The sequence below is a fragment of the Phalangium opilio genome, unplaced genomic scaffold (assembly GCF_054372755.1).
Source record: "Phalangium opilio isolate 3A_F unplaced genomic scaffold, DU_Popi_V2 ptg000021l_1, whole genome shotgun sequence".
NCBI lineage: Eukaryota > Metazoa > Arthropoda > Arachnida > Opiliones > Phalangiidae > Phalangium > Phalangium opilio.
The window spans coordinates 6,148,806-6,169,299 of NW_028324153.1; the positions used below are offsets into that span (position 1 = coordinate 6,148,806).

At 44.0% G+C, this 20,494-nt stretch overlaps 1 long non-coding RNA gene across 1 annotated transcript; it reads right to left on the reverse strand.

Annotated features, from left to right (window-relative positions):
- Positions 1–2,212: 2,212 nt before the first annotated feature.
- On the reverse strand, positions 2,213–6,819 carry LOC149697278 (uncharacterized). The gene is made up of 2 exons (XR_016382467.1): positions 5,350–6,819; positions 2,213–5,294 (listed from the first exon to the last, which is right to left on the reverse strand). It is a non-coding gene; the product is annotated as an uncharacterized LOC149697278 (long non-coding RNA).
- Between the last annotated feature and the right edge of the window lie 13,675 nt (positions 6,820–20,494).

Below are 20,494 nucleotides of genomic sequence, written 5' to 3' on the forward strand. Positions count from 1 at the left end.
AACCACCAACCTATTGGTTAACAGCTGAACGCGCTAACCATTGCGCCACGAAAGCCCAAAAATTAAAGGCTCGTCAGGTATTGTGTAAAAACCTTGACTTTTTACGTCACATCTGAGACCTCACAACACCGCTCCCGGATGGGCTCGAACCACCAACCTATTGGTTAACAGCCGAACGCGCTAGCCATTGAGCCACGGAAGCTCAGAAATTAAATGGTTGTCAGGTATTGTGGAAAAACTTTTGCTTTCTACGTTTCATTTGAGACCCCACAACACCTCTCCCGGGTGGGCTCGAACCACCAACCTTTCGATTAACAGCTGAACGCGCTAACCATTGCGCCACGGAAGCCCAAAAATTAAATGGTCGTCAGGTATTGTGGAAAAACTTTGGCTTTCTACGTTACATTTGAGATCCCACAACAACGCTCCCGGGTGGGCTCGAACCACCAACCTATTGGTTAACAGCTGATCGCGCTAACCATTGCGCCACGGAAGCCCAAAAATTAAATGGTCGTCAGGTATTGTGGAAAAACTTTGGCTTTCTACGTTACATTTGAGATCCCACAACAACGCTCCCGGGTGGGCTCGAACCACCAACCTATTGGTTAACAGCTGAACGCGCTAACCAGTGCGCCACGAAAGCCCAAAAATTAAAGGCTCGTCAGGTATTGTGTAAAAACCTTGACTTTTTACGTCACATCTGAGACCTCACAACACCGCTCCCGGATGGGCTCAAACCACCAACCTATTGGTTAACAGCCGAACGCGCTAGCCATTGAGCCACGGAAGCTCAGAAATTAAATGGTTGTCAGGTATTGTGGAAAAACTTTTGCTTTCTACGTTTCATTTGAGACCCCACAACACCTCTCCCGGGTGGGCTCGAACCACCAACCTTTCGATTAACAGCTGAACGCGCTAACCATTGCGCCACGGAAGCCCAAAAATTAAATGGTCGTCAGGTATTGTGGAAAAACTTTGGCTTTCTACGTTACATTTGAGATCCCACAACAACGCTCCCGGGTGGGCTCGAACCACCAACCTATTGGTTAACAGCTGAACGCGCTAACCATTGCGCCACGGAAGCCCAAAAATTAAATGGTCGTCAGGTATTGTGGAAAAACTTTGGCTTTCTACGTTACATTTGTGATCCCACAACAACGCTCCCGGGTGGGCTCGAACCACCAACCTATTGGTTAACAGCTGAACGCGCTAACCATTGCGCCACGGAAGCCCAAAAATTAAATGGTCGTCAGGTATTGTGGAAAAACTTTGGCTTTCTACGTTACATTTGTGATCCCACAACAACGCTCCCGGGTGGGCTCGAACCACCAACCTATTGGTTAACAGCTGAACGCGCTAACCATTGCGCCACGAAAGCCCAAAAATTAAAGGCTCGTCAGGTATTGTGTAAAAACCTTGACTTTTTACGTCACATCTGAGACCTCACAACACCGCTCCCGGATGGGCTCGAACCACCAACCTATTGGTTAACAGCTGAACGCGCTAACCATTGCGCCACGAAAGCCCAAAAATTAAAGGCTCGTCAGGTATTGTGTAAAAACCTTGACTTTTTACGTCACATCTGAGACCTCACAACACCGCTCCCGGATGGGCTCGAACCACCAACCTATTGGTTAACAGCCGAACGCGCTAGCCATTGAGCCACGGAAGCTCAGAAATTAAATGGTTGTCAGGTATTGTGGAAAAACTTTTGCTTTCTACGTTTCATTTGAGACCCCACAACACCTCTCCCGGGTGGGCTCGAACCACCAACCTTTCGATTAACAGCTGAACGCGCTAACCATTGCGCCACGGAAGCCCAAAAATTAAATGGTCGTCAGGTATTGTGGAAAAACTTTGGCTTTCTACGTTACATTTGAGATCCCACAACAACGCTCCCGGGTGGGCTCGAACCACCAACCTATTGGTTAACAGCTGATCGCGCTAACCATTGCGCCACGGAAGCCCAAAAATTAAATGGTCGTCAGGTATTGTGGAAAAACTTTGGCTTTCTACGTTACATTTGAGATCCCACAACAACGCTCCCGGGTGGGCTCGAACCACCAACCTATTGGTTAACAGCTGTGTTGCGACTTCCATCCCAACATAAGAGTTTGTGATAATTCCTGATATCACATCGGCGGACTGAAACACCGATCTAAATCCCTAACTTATTTGTGTGTCTTTATTTCAATAACGAAGAATCTCCAAATGCAATCATCAATATTTTCTTTAATTACTGTATTGTCTTATCAAATCATACTTAAATCAAGATATCATTACAATAATTTTCCTTGAAAACACGTCCGTTTAACTAAAGTTTCTAAGTCTTTCTTTTACAACCTCTCTCGGCAGAGTCGGTTTGCGATCTATAATGTCCGAAGGTAACAAACGCTCTTTCTCCATCAAGAGTCCAATACGTTCTACTCATGCTTTGCTTCTGCTAGTTTTAACACAAAGTTCAAGTTTTTACCCTTATTGTTGTTACCAAGCGAGCGCTCCCCAAAATTCGTCACTCCTAAGTTTTATGACTTTACAGAGCCAGAGGGCCTTTTAACACACTAGTAACAAAAACCATCCGTCGAACCTTTCAAATGCATTACTATAGCCTTTACAATAGTACAGTATTTCTTAGCAATTACAAGCCGTGCTCTACGACAGTTCTTATTTTGGTTTAGAGTACAATGTTATTCTTTAAAGTCTTTACATATAAAACATATCAAACATAAGTATTCACTATAAGTAAACCTTTACTTAACCTTAACTAAGCTAAATTCGGACCATAAAAACCCATAACTTCTGCTTATGGGAAAAAAGGTCCTGGGAAAACCCCAGTGGGGAAAACCATTAATTCAATTATTATTTAAGTATAAATGACCAGGCTTGTTTTGGATCGCCGGATTCAACACTCCCCGCCGAAATACATCTCTGTATTTCCTACAATTAAGCGATCCAACAACTTAGTTTGAATTGACTCAACATGCCTTCATTTGAATTTCTCATGTTTTTCTATTTAAATAACTCAACTTTACTATTTTAATTTACTTATTTCTTAACTTATTTTAAATTTCTTGAAGAGACTACATTTAAATTTACATTTCTTCATTTAAGTTTATCATTTAATTTTAATTGATTTCTGTTACTGAATTTGAAGTAACTCGACTCATTTTGTTTAGCGAAACAGCTTTTATAGGTTATTCTACATCTGTTCAAAGATTGGTTCCCCTTCTTTTACAATGAGAAGAAACCAACCTTCACCCTATGCTGGGGCAAAGCCTCTCGGTAGCGTGGGGACAAACTTCCTCAAATTTTTAGTAGGAGTTTTTAGTTAGGAGAACTAAGTATCCCACGCTCCGATCGCTACCCTTAAGTTACAAAGTTCAACCATAAATATTTTAACATGGATGTGTAAAGAGAAACTTATTGTGTTATTTTAGTCTTTTGACAATATAAGATTGCCCTCTTATTTTTTCTTTTATTTTGCTTTACTTTTAACTTTTAACAGTGCACGTGCAAGTCATTATACCCAGCTGAATCTTTCAACTGTCCTATCCAAGCTAACTAGTTTTATTACTTTGTTTTTCATGGGAACCGATCCCTTTGGTCAAAGATTATTTTTAAAGCAGTTAAAGTTATTTTTCTTACAAAATATCCAAACTTAAAACTATTTATACAGTTTTCAACATAATTAACATATTTTCAAACTACAGTTTATACATCATGCAAATTTTAGTCTTTTAGCAGTTTTTAGGTGGTAGCACTTGTAGTACCAGAGGTATAATTGAAACGTTGCTTCTGTGAGCAGTGTTCTTCCCCTTTGTTTGAGGCGGCGATGCACCTTTTTCTTTTACTCAAGAATGTTATGAGCTGACTACTGCATTACTGCAAGAACTCTTAAATATCTTTCCAAAAATTAATACTTTTTTACAGTGTTTCGTTCATAAGACCAACTAATCATCAACCTTTGTCTCAGAACGTATCAACCTTTTACTTATTTGAAACAAGTTATACTAATGAACCAAATTGTTACTTTTCAATGAAATAACTCTTAATTTGAATCAAATAACCCTTAATTTGAACTCTATTTATAAACCATTGAATTTTCTCCTTCCTCAGGGAGATACAACTCCTCTCCTTTCTCAGGGAGATACAACTCTTCTCCTTTCTCAGGGAGATACAACTCTTCTCCTTTCTCAGGGAGATACAACTCTTCTCCTTTCTCAGGGAGATACAACTCTTCTCCTTTCTCAGGGAGATACAACTTTTCTCCTTTCTCAGGGAGATACAACTCTTCTCCTTTCTCAGGGAGATACAACTTTATATGAACCTTTATGCATATTTCCCAATAAACTACTACAACGAGCCATGTCAGGTGGTCAAGGAAGTGGGAAAAGGAAGCGCCATGAAAAAAGAGGCACCAAAGAGAAAGTAGGAATGCCACCATCCACGTCGTTCATCCCTTCACACCAGGGACACTAACTTATAATATTCCCTTTAAACCACCATTTTAGTAGCACTTAAAGTGCAACGACTTTTACCAGTATCAATGTTATTGTACCAAATTTACTTAACCATTTTTCACCAAATACTCATGTTATGGAATCACCTTATAAGTGTTACTTTTTAACCAACACAAATATATCTTTTACACTTTTTACAAATACCAACATTACCTTTTACAAATAGTAATTTTACCTTTTACCAAACAACCTACTTAACGGCAATAACGATTGGACAAAGTCAGCCAGGGACTCGCGAAGGGACCACCACAAGGGAATATCCAAACTTCGGTCTGTACACCTGTTAATCACTCGTCGACGCCGTTCGAAATAAATCTTACAGCGCCGCTCGTGTCGTGAATGCACTACTAAGTCTATCGAAATCGCCAACTAATAAGCGTCGCCTTTTTCTTAGGTACGCCCCGATCAGGTCTTAAGAATGCCCATGTGCAACTCTTTTATCTTGGCTAACCCTTTTATCCATTTAGGAAAAGGTTCGTGCTCAATTAAGAGCTTTTTTTTATGTCCTTTCATGGACTTTGTCTATGTCCTTTCATGGACTTTGTTTAACGCCCGTTCTGGGACGTGGGAGGGGATACCCGGCTAGGGTATTTACTTTTTGTCGCTCTTTCTGGAACGATACTAAATTCGCCCATTCTGGGGCATCTAATTTTTTACCGTGGCCACGCCATCATACACTCTCTCTTTCACAACAAGCCAAGACCGACCTATCGGTAATAAACCCTTATACCAAGCTCAACCAGAGCACTACTTTAACCAAGCTCAACCAGAGCACTTTTTTAACCAAGCTCAACCACAGCACTTTTTTAACCAAGCTCAAACAGAGCACTTTTTTAACCAAGCTCAACCAGAGCACTTTTTTAACCAAGCTCAACCAGAGCACTTTTTTAACCAAGCTCAACCAGAGCACTTTTTTAACCAAGCTCAACCAGAGCACTTTTTTTATCTTAGCTCAAAAACCCAGAGCACCTTTTTATCTTACGACAACTTAGTGTCAAACCTTTGTTTTCTCTTAATAAGTATTTTTCTACGAACCCAACTTCATTGCGAAGTGCGAATCAATTTTATCAACCTGAAGTTAACGGTTGTTCGTTGCTTCGACTGCATATAGTTGCATCCAACCTTGAGAAGGACCACTCCTTTGGCTTCTGTAGACTCTGATGTCTTTGGGCTGGGACTCCATCCCGCTCCTTATCGCTCCCCGCCGCTGGACTTCTTGCGTCACGTTCACGTTCCCTTCCTTCACAGGCATCGGCAATAAACATCCAACGTGGAGTTGACTAGGGACTTGAAGATTTCCACAATTTTCTAAGTTCTCGAACCAAGTCCAATTTTCACATAATTGTCCAATTGACGTAACTTTTCCCGAGAACGTAATTTATCCCGAGAACGTAATTTATCACGAGCACGTAATTTATCCCGAGCACCTAATTAGTCCCGGGCGCGTAATTAATCCCGGGTTTCGGCACCATTTTATGTTGCGACTTCCATCCCAACATAAGAGTTTGTGATAATTCCTGATATCACATCGGCGGACTGAAACACCGATCTAAATCCCTAACTTATTTGTGTGTCTTTATTTCAATAACGAAGAATCTCCAAATGCAATCATCAATATTTTCTTTAATTACTGTATTGTCTTATCAAATCATACTTAAATCAAGATATCATTACAATAATTTTCCTTGAAAACACGTCCGTTTAACTAAAGTTTCTAAGTCTTTCTTTTACAACCTCTCTCGGCAGAGTCGGTTTGCGATCTATAATGTCCGAAGGTAACAAACGCTCTTTCTCCATCAAGAGTCCAATACGTTCTACTCATGCTTTGCTTCTGCTAGTTTTAACACAAAGTTCAAGTTTTTACCCTTATTGTTGTTACCAAGCGAGCGCTCCCCAAAATTCGTCACTCCTAAGTTTTATGACTTTACAGAGCCAGAGGGCCTTTTAACACACTAGTAACAAAAACCATCCGTCGAACCTTTCAAATGCATTACTATAGCCTTTACAATAGTACAGTATTTCTTAGCAATTACAAGCCGTGCTCTACGACAGTTCTTATTTTGGTTTAGAGTACAATGTTATTCTTTAAAGTCTTTACATATAAAACATATCAAACATAAGTATTCACTATAAGTAAACATTTACTTAACCTTAACTAAGCTAAATTCGGACCATAAAAACCCATAACTTCTGCTTATGGGAAAAAAGGTCCTGGGAAAACCCCAGTGGGGAAAACCATTAATTCAATTATTATTTAAGTATAAATGACCAGGCTTGTTTTGGATCGCCGGATTCAACAAGCTGAACGCGCTAACCAGTGCGCCACGAAAGCCCAAAAATTAAAGGCTCGTCAGGTATTGTGTAAAAACCTTGACTTTTTACGTCACATCTGAGATCCCACAACACCGCTCCCGGATGGGCTCGAACCACCAACCTATTGGTTAACAACCGAACGCGCTAGCCATTGAGCCACGGAAGCTCAGAAATTAAATGGTTGTCAGGTATTGTGGAAAAACTTTTGCTTTCAACGTTTCATTTGAGACCCCACAACACCTCTCCCGGGTGGGCTCGAACCACCAACCTTTCGATTAACAGCTGAACGCGCTAACCATTGCGCCACGGAAGCCCAAAAATTAAATGGTCGTCAGGTATTGTGGAAAAACTTTGGCTTTCTACGTTACATTTGAGATCCCACAACAACGCTCCCGGGTGGGCTCGAACCACCAACCTATTGGTTAACAGCTGAACGCGCTAACCATTGCGCCACGAAAGCCCAAAAATTAAAGGCTCGTCAGGTATTGTGTAAAAACCTTGACTTTTTACGTCACATCTGAGACCTCACAACACCGCTCCCGGATGGGCTCGAACCACCAACCTATTGGTTAACAGCCGAACGCGCTAACCAGTGCGCCACGGAAGCCCAAAAATTAAAGGCTCGTCAGGTATTGTGTAAAAACCTTGACTTTTTACGTCACATCTGAGACCTCACAACACCGCTCCCGGATGGGCTCAAACCACCAACCTATTGGTTAACAGCCGAACGCGCTAGCCATTGAGCCACGGAAGCTCAGAAATTAAATGGTTGTCAGATCTTGTGGAAAAACTTTTGCTTTCTACGTTTCATTTGAGACCCCACAACACCTCTCCCGGGTGGGCTCGAACCACCAACCTTTCGATTAACAGCTGAACGCGCTAACCATTGCGCCACGGAAGCCCAAAAATTAAATGGTCGTCAGGTATTGTGGAAAAACTTTGGCTTTCTACGTTACATTTGAGATCCCACAACAACGCTCCCGGGTGGGCTCGAACCACCAACCTATTGGTTAACAGCTGAACGCGATAACCATTGCGCCACGGAAGCCCAAAAATTAAATGGTCGTCAGGTATTGTGGAAAAACTTTGGCTTTCTACGTTACATTTGTGATCCCACAACAACGCTCCCGGGTGGGCTCGAACCACCAACCTATTGGTTAACAGCTGAACGCGCTAACCATTGCGCCACGAAAGCCCAAAAATTAAAGGCTCGTCAGGTATTGTGTAAAAACCTTGACTTTTTACGTCACATCTGAGACCTCACAACACCGCTCCCGGATGGGCTCGAACCACCAACCTATTGGTTAACAGCTGAACGCGCTAACCATTGCGCCACGAAAGCCCAAAAATTAAAGGCTCGTCAGGTATTGTGTAAAAACCTTGACTTTTTACGTCACATCTGAGACCTCACAACACCGCTCCCGGATGGGCTCGAACCACCAACCTATTGGTTAACAGCCGAACGCGCTAGCCATTGAGCCACGGAAGCTCAGAAATTAAATGGTTGTCAGGTATTGTGGAAAAACTTTTGCTTTCTACGTTTCATTTGAGACCCCACAACACCTCTCCCGGGTGGGCTCGAACCACCAACCTTTCGATTAACAGCTGAACGCGCTAACCATTGCGCCACGGAAGCCCAAAAATTAAATGGTCGTCAGGTATTGTGGAAAAACTTTGGCTTTCTACGTTACATTTGAGATCCCACAACAACGCTCCCGGGTGGGCTCGAACCACCAACCTATTGGTTAACAGCTGAACGCGCTAACCATTGCGCCACGAAAGCCCAAAAATTAAAGGCTCGTCAGGTATTGTGTAAAAACCTTGACTTTTTACGTCACATCTGAGACCTCACAACACCGCTCCCGGATGGGCTCGAACCACCAACCTATTGGTTAACAGCCGAACGCGCTAGCCATTGAGCCACGGAAGCTCAGAAATTAAATGGTTGTCAGGTATTGTGGAAAAACTTTTGCTTTCTACGTTTCATTTGAGACCCCACAACACCTCTCCCGGGTGGGCTCGAACCACCAACCTTTCGATTAACAGCTGAACGCGCTAACCATTGCGCCACGGAAGCCCAAAAATTAAATGGTCGTCAGGTATTGTGGAAAAACTTTGGCTTTCTACGTTACATTTGAGATCCCACAACAACGCTCCCGGGTGGGCTCGAACCACCAACCTATTGGTTAACAGCTGATCGCGCTAACCATTGCGCCACGGAAGCCCAAAAATTAAATGGTCGTCAGGTATTGTGGAAAAACTTTGGCTTTCTACGTTACATTTGAGATCCCACAACAACGCTCCCGGGTGGGCTCGAACCACCAACCTATTGGTTAACAGCTGAACGCGCTAACCAGTGCGCCACGAAAGCCCAAAAATTAAAGGCTCGTCAGGTATTGTGTAAAAACCTTGACTTTTTACGTCACATCTGAGACCTCACAACACCGCTCCCGGATGGGCTCAAACCACCAACCTATTGGTTAACAGCCGAACGCGCTAGCCATTGAGCCACGGAAGCTCAGAAATTAAATGGTTGTCAGGTATTGTGGAAAAACTTTTGCTTTCTACGTTTCATTTGAGACCCCACAACACCTCTCCCGGGTGGGCTCGAACCACCAACCTTTCGATTAACAGCTGAACGCGCTAACCATTGCGCCACGGAAGCCCAAAAATTAAATGGTCGTCAGGTATTGTGGAAAAACTTTGGCTTTCTACGTTACATTTGAGATCCCACAACAACGCTCCCGGGTGGGCTCGAACCACCAACCTATTGGTTAACAGCTGAACGCGATAACCATTGCGCCACGGAAGCCCAAAAATTAAATGGTCGTCAGGTATTGTGGAAAAACTTTGGCTTTCTACGTTACATTTGTGATCCCACAACAACGCTCCCGGGTGGGCTCGAACCACCAACCTATTGGTTAACAGCTGAACGCGCTAACCATTGCGCCACGAAAGCCCAAAAATTAAAGGCTCGTCAGGTATTGTGTAAAAACCTTGACTTTTTACGTCACATCTGAGACCTCACAACACCGCTCCCGGATGGGCTCGAACCACCAACCTATTGGTTAACAGCTGAACGCGCTAACCATTGCGCCACGAAAGCCCAAAAATTAAAGGCTCGTCAGGTATTGTGTAAAAACCTTGACTTTTTACGTCACATCTGAGACCTCACAACACCGCTCCCGGATGGGCTCGAACCACCAACCTATTGGTTAACAGCCGAACGCGCTAGCCATTGAGCCACGGAAGCTCAGAAATTAAATGGTTGTCAGGTATTGTGGAAAAACTTTTGCTTTCTACGTTTCATTTGAGACCCCACAACACCTCTCCCGGGTGGGCTCGAACCACCAACCTTTCGATTAACAGCTGAACGCGCTAACCATTGCGCCACGGAAGCCCAAAAATTAAATGGTCGTCAGGTATTGTGGAAAAACTTGGGCTTTCTACGTTACATTTGAGATCCCACAACACCGCTCCCGGATGGGCTCGAACCACCAACCTATTGGTTAACAGCCGAACGCGCTAGCCATTGAGCCACGGAAGCTCAGAAATTAAATGGTTGTCAGGTATTGTGGAAAAACTTTTGCTTTCTACGTTTCATTTGAGACCCCACAACACCTCTCCCGGGTGGGCTCGAACCACCAACCTTTCGATTAACAGCTGAACGCGCTAACCATTGCGCCACGGAAGCCCAAAAATTAAATGGTCGTCAGGTATTGTGGAAAAACTTTGGCTTTCTACGTTACATTTGAGATCCCACAACAACGCTCCCGGGTGGGCTCTAACCACCAACCTATTGGTTAACAGCTGATCGCGCTAACCATTGCGCCACGGAAGCCCAAAAATTAAATGGTCGTCAGGTATTGTGGAAAAACTTTGGCTTTCTACGTTACATTTGAGATCCCACAACAACGCTCCCGGGTGGGCTCGAACCACCAACCTATTGGTTAACAGCTGAACGCGCTAACCAGTGCGCCACGAAAGCCCAAAAATTAAAGGCTCGTCAGGTATTGTGTAAAAACCTTGACTTTTTACGTCACATCTGAGACCTCACAACACCGCTCCCGGATGAGCTCAAACCACCAACCTATTGGTTAACAGCCGAACGCGCTAGCCATTGAGCCACGGAAGCTCAGAAATTAAATGGTTGTCAGGTATTGTGGAAAAACTTATGCTTTCTACGTTTCATTTGAGACCCCACAACACCTCTCCCGGGTGGGCTCGAACCACCAACCTTTCGATTAACAGCTGAACGCGCTAACCATTGCGCCACGGAAGCCCAAAAATTAAATGGTCGTCAGGTATTGTGGAAAAACTTTGGCTTTCTACGTTACATTTGAGATCCCACAACAACGCTCCCGGGTGGGCTCGAACCACCAACCTATTGGTTAACAGCTGATCGCGCTAACCATTGCGCCACGGAAGCCCAAAAATTAAATGGTCGTCAGGTATTGTGGAAAAACTTTGGCTTTCTACGTTACATTTGAGATCCCACAACAACGCTCCCGGGTGGGCTCGAACCACCAACCTATTGGTTAACAGCTGAACGCGCTAACCAGTGCGCCACGAAAGCCCAAAAATTAAAGGCTCGTCAGGTATTGTGTAAAAACCTTGACTTTTTACGTCACATCTGAGACCTCACAACACCGCTCCCGGATGGGCTCAAACCACCAACCTATTGGTTAACAGCCGAACGCGCTAGCCATTGAGCCACGGAAGCTCAGAAATTAAATGGTTGTCAGGTATTGTGGAAAAACTTTTGCTTTCTACGTTTCATTTGAGACCCCACAACACCTCTCCCGGGTGGGCTCGAACCACCAACCTTTCGATTAACAGCTGAACGCGCTAACCATTGCGCCACGGAAGCCCAAAAATTAAATGGTCGTCAGGTATTGTGGAAAAACTTTGGCTTTCTACGTTACATTTGAGATCCCACAACAACGCTCCCGGGTGGGCTCGAACCACCAACCTATTGGTTAACAGCTGAACGCGCTAACCATTGCGCCACGGAAGCCCAAAAATTAAATGGTCGTCAGGTATTGTGGAAAAACTTTGGCTTTCTACGTTACATTTGTGATCCCACAACAACGCTCCCGGGTGGGCTCGAACCACCAACCTATTGGTTAACAGCTGAACGCGCTAACCATTGCGCCACGAAAGCCCAAAAATTAAAGGCTCGTCAGGTATTGTGTAAAAACCTTGACTTTTTACGTCACATCTGAGACCTCACAACACCGCTCCCGGATGGGCTCGAACCACCAACCTATTGGTTAACAGCTGAACGCGCTAACCATTGCGCCACGAAAGCCCAAAAATTAAAGGCTCGTCAGGTATTGTTTAAAAACCTTGACTTTTTACGTCACATCTGAGATCTCACAACACCGCTCCCGGATGGGCTCGAACCACCAACCTATTGGTTAACAGCCGAACGCGCTAGCCATTGAGCCACGGAAGCTCAGAAATTAAATGGTTGTCAGGTATTGTGGAAAAACTTTTGCTTTCTACGTTTCATTTGAGACCCCACAACACCTCTCCCGGGTGGGCTCGAACCACCAACCTTTCGATTAACAGCTGAACGCGCTAACCATTGCGCCACGGAAGCCCAAAAATTAAATGGTCGTCAGGTATTGTGGAAAAACTTGGGCTTTCTACGTTACATTTGAGATCCCACAACACCGCTCCCGGATGGGCTCGAACCACCAACCTATTGGTTAACAGCCGAACGCGCTAGCCATTGCGCCGCGAAAGCCCAAAAGTTAAATGCTCGTCAGGTATTGTGTAAAAAGCTTTACTTTTTACGTCACATCTGAGACCTCACAACACCGCTCCCGGATGGGCTCGAACCACCAACCTATTGGTTAACAGCCGAACGCGCTAACCATTGAGCCACGGAAGCTCAGAAATTAAATGGTTGTCAGGTATTGTGGATAAGTTATGACTTATTACGTTACATCTGAGACCCTGCAACACCTCTCCCGGTTGGGCTCGAACCACCAACCTATTGGTTAACAGCCGAACGTGCTAACCATTGCGCCACGGAAGCCCAAAATTTAAATGCTCTTCAGGTATTGTGTAAAAACCTTGACTTTTTACGTCACATCTGAGACGTCACAACACCGCTCCCGGGTGGGCTTGAACCACCAACCTTTCGGTTAACAGCCGAACGCGCTAACCATTGCGCCACGGAAGCCCAAAAATTAAATGGTCGTCAGGTATTGTGGAAAAACTTTGGCTTTCTACGTTACATTTGAGATCCCGCAACACCGCTCCCGGGTGGGCTCGAACCACCAACCTATTGGTTAACAGCCGAACGCGCTAACCATTGAGCCACGGAAGCTCAGAAATTAAATGGTTGTCAGGTATTGTGGAAAAACTTTTGCTTTCTACGCTTCATTTGAGACCCCACAACACCTCTCCCGGGTGGGCTCGAACCACCAACCTTTCGATTAACAGCTGAACGCGCTAACCATTGCGCCACGGAAGCCCAAAAATTAAATGCTCGTCAGGTATTGTGTAAAAACCTTGACTTTTTACGTCACATCTGAGACCTCACAACACCGCTCCCGGATGGGCTCGAACCACCAACTTTTTGGTTAACAGCCGAACGTGCTAACCATTGCGCCACGGAAGCCCAAAAATTAAATGGTCGTCAGGTATTGTGGAAAAACTTTGGCTTTCTACGTTACATTTGAGATCCCACAACAACGCTCCCGGGTGGGCTCGAACCACCAACCTATTGGTTAACAGCTGAACGCGCTAACCATTGCGCCACGAAAGCCCAAAAATTAAATGCTCGTCAGGTATTGTGTAAAAACCTTGACTTTTTACGTCACATCTGAGACCTCACAACACCGCTCCCGGATGGGCTCGAACCACCAACCTATTGGTTAACAGCCGAACGCGCTAGCCATTGAGCCACGGAAGCTCAGAAATTAAATGGTTGTCAGGTATTGTGGAAAAACTTTTGCTTTCTACGTTTCATTTGAGACCCCACAACACCTCTCCCGGGTGGGCTCGAACCACCAACCTTTCGATTAACAGCTGAACGCGCTAACCATTGCGCCACGGAAGCCCAAAAATTAAATGGTCGTCAGGTATTGTGGAAAAACTTGGGCTTTCTACGTTACATTTGAGATCCCACAACACCGCTCCCGGATGGGCTCGAACCACCAACCTATTGGTTAACAGCCGAACGCGCTAGCCATTGCGCCGCGAAAGCCCAAAAGTTAAATGCTCGTCAGGTATTGTGTAAAAAGCTTTACTTTTTACGTCACATCTGAGACCTCACAACACCGCTCCCGGATGGGCTCGAACCACCAACCTATTGGTTAACAGCCGAACGCGCTAACCATTGAGCCACGGAAGCTCAGAAATTAAATGGTTGTCAGGTATTGTGGATAAGTTATGACTTATTACGTTACATCTGAGACCCTGCAACACCTCTCCCGGTTGGGCTCGAACCACCAACCTATTGGTTAACAGCCGAACGTGCTAACCATTGCGCCACGGAAGCCCAAAATTTAAATGCTCTTCAGGTATTGTGTAAAAACCTTGACTTTTTACGTCACATCTGAGACGTCACAACACCGCTCCCGGATGGGCTTGAACCACCAACCTTTCGGTTAACAGCCGAACGCGCTAACCATTGCGCCACGGAAGCCCAAAAATTAAATGGTCGTCAGGTATTGTGGAAAAACTTTGGCTTTCTACGTTACATTTGAGATCCCACAACAAAGCTCCCGGGTGGGCTCGAACCACCAACCTATTGGTTAACAGCTGAACGCGCTAACCATTGCGCCACGGAAGCCCAAAATTTAAATGGTCGTCAGGTATTGTGGAAAAACTTTGGCTTTCTACGTTACATTTGTGATCCCACAACAACGCTCCCGGGTGGGCTCGAACCACCAACCTATTGGTTAACAGCTGAACGCGCTAACCATTGCGCCACGAAAGCCCAAAAATTAAAGGCTCGTCAGGTATTGTGTAAAAACCTTGACTTTTTACGTCACATCTGAGACCTCACAACACCGCTCCCGGATGGGCTCGAACCACCAACCTATTGGTTAACAGCTGAACGCGCTAACCATTGCGCCACGAAAGCCCAAAAATTAAAGGCTCGTCAGGTATTGTTTAAAAACCTTGACTTTTTACGTCACATCTGAGATCTCACAACACCGCTCCCGGATGGGCTCGAACCACCAACCTATTGGTTAACAGCCGAACGCGCTAGCCATTGAGCCACGGAAGCTCAGAAATTAAATGGTTGTCAGGTATTGTGGAAAAACTTTTGCTTTCTACGTTTCATTTGAGACCCCACAACACCTCTCCCGGGTGGGCTCGAACCACCAACCTTTCGATTAACAGCTGAACGCGCTAACCATTGCGCCACGGAAGCCCAAAAATTAAATGGTCGTCAGGTATTGTGGAAAAACTTGGGCTTTCTACGTTACATTTGAGATCCCACAACACCGCTCCCGGATGGGCTCGAACCACCAACCTATTGGTTAACAGCCGAACGCGCTAGCCATTGCGCCGCGAAAGCCCAAAAGTTAAATGCTCGTCAGGTATTGTGTAAAAAGCTTTACTTTTTACGTCACATCTGAGACCTCACAACACCGCTCCCGGATGGGCTCGAACCACCAACCTATTGGTTAACAGCCGAACGCGCTAACCATTGAGCCACGGAAGCTCAGAAATTAAATGGTTGTCAGGTATTGTGGATAAGTTATGACTTATTACGTTACATCTGAGACCCTGCAACACCTCTCCCGGTTGGGCTCGAACCACCAACCTATTGGTTAACAGCCGAACGTGCTAACCATTGCGCCACGAAAGCCCAAAAATTAAATGCTCGTCAGGTATTGTGTAAAAACCTTGACTTTTTACGTCACATCTGAGACCTCACAACACCGCTCCCGGATGGGCTCGAACCACCAACCTATTGGTTAACAGCCGAACGCGCTAGCCATTGAGCCACGGAAGCTCAGAAATTAAATGGTTGTCAGGTATTGTGGAAAAACTTTTGCTTTCTACGTTTCATTTGAGACCCCACAACACCTCTCCCGGGTGGGCTCGAACCACCAACCTTTCGATTAACAGCTGAACGCGCTAACCATTGAGCCACGGAAGCTCAGAAATTAAATGGTTGTCAGGTATTGTGGATAAGTTATGACTTATTACGTTACATCTGAGACCCTGCAACACCTCTCCCGGTTGGGCTCGAACCACCAACCTATTGGTTAACAGCCGAACGTGCTAACCATTGCGCCACGGAAGCCCAAAATTTAAATGCTCTTCAGGTATTGTGTAAAAACCTTGACTTTTTACGTCACATCTGAGACGTCACAACACCGCTCCCGGGTGGGCTCGAACCACCAACCTATTGGTTAACAGCCGAACGCGCTAACCATTGCGCCACGGAAGCCCAAAAATTAAATGGTCGTCAGGTATTGTGGAAAAACTTTGGCTTTCTACGTTACATTCGAGATCCCACAACACCGCTCCCGGGTGGGCTTGAACCACCAACCTTTCGGTTAACAGCCGAACGCGCTAACCATTGCGCCACGGAAGCCCAAAATTTAAATGCTCTTCAGGTATTGTGTAAAAACCTTGACTTTTTTCGTCACATCTGAGACGTCACAACACCGCTCCCGGGTGGGCTTGAACCACCAACCTTTCGGTTAACAGCCGAACGCGCTAACCATTGCGCCACGGAAGCCCAAAAATTAAATGGTCGTCAGGTATTGTGGAAAAACTTTGGCTTTCTACGTTACATTTGAGATCCCGCAACACCGCTCCCGGGTGGGCTCGAACCACCAACCTATTGGTTAACAGCCGAACGCGCTAACCATTGAGCCACGGAAGCTCAGAAATTAAATGGTTGTCAGGTATTGTGGAAAAACTTTTGCTTTCTACGCTTCATTTGAGACCCCACAACACCTCTCCCGGGTGGGCTCGAAGCACCAACCTTTCGATTAACAGCTAAACGCGCTAACCATTGCGCCACGGAAGCCCAAAAATTAAATGCTCGTCAGGTATTGTGTAAAAACCTTGACTTTTTACGTCACATCTGAGACCTCACAACACCGCTCCCGGATGGGCTCGAACCACCATCCTACATTACAGGGGCGAAGGAAGGTGCGTTAAAGCCTACTTTACAGGGGCAAGGGGAGTTGCGTTAAAGCCTACTTTACAGGGGCAAAGGAAGTTGCGTTAAAGCCTACTTTACAGGGGCAAAGGAAGTTGCGTTAAAGCCTACTTTACAGGGGCAAAGGAAGTTGCGTTAAAGCCTACTTTACAGGGGCAAAGGAAGTTGCGTAAAAGCCTACTTTACAGGGGCAAAGGAAGTTGCGTTAAAGCCTACTTTACAGGGGCAAAGGAGTTGCGTTAAAGCCTACTTTACAGGGGCAAGGGGAGTTGCGTTAAAGCCTACTTTACAGGGGCAAAGGAAGTTGCGTTAAAGCCTACTTTACAGGGGCAAGGGGAGTTGCGTTAAAGCCTACATTACAGGGGCGAAGGAAGGTGCGTTAAAGCCTACTTTACAGGGGCAAGGGGAGTTGCGTTAAAGCCTACTTTACAGGGGCAAAGGAAGTTGCGTTAAAGCCTACTTTACAGGGGCAAAGGAAGTTGCGTTAAAGCCTACTTTACAGGGGCAAAGGAAGTTGCGTTAAAGCCTACTTTACAGGGGCAAAGGGAGTAGCATTAAAGCCTACTTTACAGGGGCAAAGGGAGTTGCGTTAAAGCCTACTTTACAGGGGCAAAGGAAGTTGCGTTAAAGCCTACTTTACAGGGGCAAAGGGAGTTGCGTTAAAGCCTACTTTACAGGGGCAAGGGGAGTTGCCTTAAAGCCTACTTTACACAATAAAATTGTACCCTGTCTATGGACTCAACATCAATTTTTTTATTGTGACAAAAATTTATTCAAAACAATTGAATAAATTATATAATAAAGGACTTGGTGTGCCCAAGCCTAAAAAACAAAACGCATAGTTAATTTCGTCACTGCAAATGCTAAGATAGGCCTAGTGCTTTTAAATATTCTTATCTGTGTTTTAAATTTCGAATTCCCGTAATTTCTCGCCATTTACTCGAATTGACTGACGTCATAAACGCGAAATTTATTTATCACCAGTGCCTGTGTACGTAGCCAAACCCAACCGCCGGCGCGAACTCCGACATTCTTCTAGTTAATATGGCCGCCTCAAGTTCGAGACCGATTATAATTGCAGGCAATTTTTAATTATAGGTATTTACATTGTTTATCGAATGAAAATTTTATTAAAAACTAATTGATACTGATATATTTTAAACTGAACACTGCACTACCCATACTTCGTAATGCTTATGCTAGAGACTTACAGCTCGATATAGTTCGGGAACGGCAAGCGAGAATTGAATGGCTACACTCGGTTAATTTTGCATGACTTCCATCTTCCTATTTAGTCTGCATTACTAAGCCTTTGACAGCACTATCAGCCGTCGCTTTTCGAGAATCTACGACCTACGTTGTCACTTCATGACAAGCTCCAGTTTGTAGCCAGTGATAAACTTATGGAACATATCTTATGAACTTATGGCTGTATGCATTCCTGTTTTAATTTAAATTCCGCCATTTTAAGGGTATGCTGTATGCATTCCTGTTTTAATTTAAATTCCGTCATTTTGAGGGTATGCTGTATGATTTCCTGTTTTAATTTAAATTCCGCCATTTTGAGGGTATGCTGTATGATTTCCTGTTTTAATTTAAATTCCGCCATTTTGAGGGTATGCTGTATGATTTCCTGTTTTAATTTAAATTCCGCCATTTTGAGGGTATGCTGTATGATTTCCTGTTTTAATTTAAATTCCGCCATTTTGAGGGTATGCCGTATGATTTCGTGTTCAAATTTATAGAATTTGTTGGTATAAAGGGCTTTCTAAAGGTCCCAGGCCCATATAGCCACTCGGTGGTGTAATATTCTCCGCCATTTTGAGGGTATTTTTAAGGATCCATTCCTTACCTCTCCCTACTAAATTAAGGTGTATCCCCTGTAAATGCAACATCCACGTTTTCACTCTTTGAACCGTATCAGGAATCAGGCTAGGCTATCTCCCTTTTTCTCGAGTCCAATTTTATTTCTTTTATTTTTCAAAGGTGACTTTTTCTTTCAATGGCACTTTGATGACGGTTTTTTTTTTCTTTTGTTATTGTTTCTTTAAAGGACTTGTTTTATGTAGTCTTAGGTACCTTATCTGTTTGACTTGGGCTTTGCAGAGATAAGTTGAAGTCAGAATGGGATGGGCTTTATAGCTATTGAATATTAAGGGTGAATCGCTCCATATCACGTGGAATTGAATCTTTGAACGCTTTAATTTCAAAGTTTTTATATTTTTTTGAGCGACGATTACATTGGGTGTGGTTGCCTTAAGTTTTTTTTATCGTTTAAAGGACATTTTTTTCGTAGTTTGAAATAATTTGAGCAACTATTTGAAGCAAAGATAATTTTGACTTGGTGTTTTGGTTGAGAGAATGTGAAGTATTTGAGTTTTAAAACCAAAGAATATAAGGGGAAAAAATTTATATTTTTCTGTGTATAAAATAATAGGTGCAGGGTTCATACAAACCTGGAAAAATCAGGGAAATAAATAGTTGACAAAAACCTCAGGGAAATTTAGAGTTTTTAGTAAAATTCAGGGAAATCAGGGAAATTTGCGTCAAACAGGGGCCGAGTAATTAAGAAAAATGTTCGTGAGCAATCCCTCCATAAGATTAACATTACACTATACTTTGGAGGCTATAACTCTTGTTATATTAGAGATACGGGGATGTCCTTTGATTATGTTTTAGTCCTATTTGCCCCCCTCCCTACTTCGTTTACATTTGCTCCATAAGATACCCCATATGCGGGAGAAAACCTGGAAAACTCACGGAAATATATGGGGAGAAAACCTGGAAATCTATGGGAAATTTGTTTTCCAAAAGTTGTCCCGGGGTGGTATTTTTAATTGTAAATTATCAATATTAATTAGAATTAATTTATTTATAATTTGGGTGTAAGAATAATTAATACTATAATGGATGTGGCAAGTTTACTAGACGCCACTAAAATCGCTCTAATCACCAAAAATGTGATGAAATTATTCGTCAAAAGGTGTCCTTACGCCTTTAGTTAAATCATAAGTAATATAAAAACAATAAGTTGACACTCAGTCAACGATTAAGGCAGCTAATAGGAAGTATTGTGTAGCCAGGTAATTTTTCAGCGTATCTAGGCGGATTTTGTTTGAAGAGCTAGCTAAACTAATCATTATATATGACGAATTTTATCTCGCTACCTGTTGCACCTTGCGCCGCTAACAATGCCATGGGATGGGAAGTGGTATACTTTTGGGTTATTAATGTTACTTATGGTGAAGGTTATAAAATCATTGTTTATGAGATGCGTGGCTGTGGCAATATGGTCAAGGGCGCCGCAGAAGTTGCGTTAAAGCCTACTTTACAGGGGCAAGGGGAGTTGCGTTAAAGCCTACATTACAGGGGCGAAGGAAGGTGCGTTAAAGCCTACTTTACAGGGGCAAGGGGAGTTGCGTTAAAGCCTACTTTACAGGGGCAAAGGAAGTTGCGTTAAAGCCTACTTTACAGGGGCAAAGGAAGTTGCGTTAAAGCCTAATTTACAGGG